Raw genomic sequence first — 2,254 nt, forward strand, 5'->3', positions numbered from 1 at the left:
GGAGCCTGCTTGTCCCTCTGCCTCTCCCAACTTATGCTCTCTTCTCTTTCTCTCTCTCATTCTCTCTCCCTCTCAAATAAATAAATAAAATCTTAAGAAAAATAAAAATAAAATCTATTTAAGAAAATAAGAAGAGCATATATAGAGATCCTAAAGAAAGTAATCAGTACCACGAAAAATCCTGGTTTGGTCCTCTTGTAAAAATGCTCTACATAGTGGGGACCTGGAAGGGGGAGATGGGAACGTACTGTTTCTGCAGCTCCAAATAAAAAACTCATAGTCCAGCTTGGGTTAAAACCTCCTTCATGACTTATTCAGGGGCATGGCCTGCAAGAAAAGCTGTCAGATTCACTTACTAGGGCCTGGGCTGATCAGTCAGTGGACACCAGTGGGGCCATCCCCAAAGGCTGAAATCCTGATACATCCTTATATATTTGTTATATAACCACTGCTGGAATCCCCTAGGACCTGTCTGCTGCCCATTACCTTGGCACATGCCACATCCCCTGAATCTCCCCTCTTCATTACTAAAAGAGAAACTCTACAACCCGCCTTGACTGCTATGGCCGGCCTACAATTTGATCAACTGGGCCACCTCTTAGCAGTTGTTAAATATTTTGACCAAGGCCATCTTCATGAGTGTACAACCTGTGCAACTTAGTTTAATGCCCTATTGTCACCATCTTGAAATTATTTTTTTAAGATTTATTTATTTAGCGCTCGCTTCGGCAGCACATATACTAAAATTGGAACGATACAGAGAAGATTAGCATGGCCCCTGCGCAAGGATGACACACAAATTCATGAAGCGTTCCATATTTTTTATGGACATTGGGGAGGGTATGTGCTATGGTGAGTGCTCTGAAGTGTGTAAACCTGGCGATTCACATACCTGTACCCCGGGGGTTAAAAATATATTATGTTTATAAAAATAAAAAATTTTTTTAAATTCCTTAAAAAATTAAAAAAATATATATGAGAAAAAAATCTCTGTATTTTTATCACCTTAATAAATGTTTTAATATGTGTAAAAAAAGATTTATTTATTTATTCAAGAGAGAATGGAGGGGAGAGGCAGAGGGAGAGGGAGAGAGAGTTTTAAGCAGACAGTGCAGAGTGCAGAGCTGGACACAGGGCTAGATCTCACAACCTTGAGATCACAATGTGAGCCAAAACCAAGAGTCAGATGCTCAACCGACTGCGCCACCCAGGCACCCCACCATCTTGGAATTCTTAATATTGAACAAGGGTCTTGCATTTTCATTTTTATTGGGCCTCGAGAATTATGCAGCCTGTTTTGATTTTGCCTTTGTCCCTGAAAATGGGGCATTATGAATACATGGTTGGAGTAGGGGGAACGCTAGAACAGAGCAGAAGTAAATGCTGGCCACACTAATATTAAATGTCACTGAACATGTAAACTTGCAGTTTGAGGGATAAATGAAGTCCTTGGGACAGTGCAAGGGAGGAGACTCTTAGAAGTAATAAGCTCTTAGGGTGCCTGGGTGCTATGGTCAGTTAAGCAACTGACTCTTGGTCTTGGCTCAGGTCCTGATCTCAGAGTTGATCTCAGGGTCATGATCTCAGGGGCGTGAGATCAAGCTCCACATCCGGCTCAGCACGGAGTCGGCTTGGGGCTCCCTCCCACTCCCCCTCTGCTCCTCCCCTCCTTGCTCGCAGGCTAAATAAATATATCAATCTTTAAAAAAGAAGAAGTTAAAAGAAGAAGATGGAGAAGAAGGAGAAGAAGGAGAAGAAGAAGAAGAAGAAGAAGAAGAAGAAGAAGAAGAAGAAGAAGAAGAAGAGGAGGAAGAAGAAGTAGTAATAAGCCCTAAAGGAAAGCTCTAAAAAATACTTTCCGAAATAGGGAGGATGGTTGGGTTGGGATTGAATGGGAAGAGGCATATGGGAACTGAATAGGTTGATAGTGGTGTTTTACGTCTTGATAGAAATTTATAGGCATTTTTTATTTTTTATATGCATTTTTTAAAACTCAGCAAATGTACATTTAAAATTTGTGCATTTCATTGTTTGTAAATGTTAAATCAAAAGAAATATTGAACTATAGTTAATGATATGCATGATGAACTATTTAGGAAGTATACTCGTGCCTGCAATTTTGATGTTTATATCAAAAAACAGATGGCTTAAGGTAGGACAAAAGGACCAATATATGGATGGATGGATGGATGGGTGGATGGATGGATAGAGAGTAGATGAATATGTATGTGATAGGGCCAGTAGAGTAGAATGG

At 40.2% G+C, this 2,254-nt stretch overlaps 1 non-coding gene across 1 annotated transcript; it reads left to right on the plus strand.

Moving 5' to 3' along the window:
- Positions 1–716: 716 nt before the first annotated feature.
- Positions 717–823, plus strand: LOC116581277. Its single transcript, XR_004281979.1, has one exon. It is a non-coding gene; the product is annotated as a U6 spliceosomal RNA (small nuclear RNA).
- The last annotated feature ends 1,431 nt before the right edge of the window (positions 824–2,254 follow it).

The sequence above is a fragment of the Mustela erminea genome, chromosome 1, assembly GCF_009829155.1.
Source record: "Mustela erminea isolate mMusErm1 chromosome 1, mMusErm1.Pri, whole genome shotgun sequence".
Taxonomy (NCBI): Eukaryota; Metazoa; Chordata; class Mammalia; order Carnivora; family Mustelidae; genus Mustela; species Mustela erminea.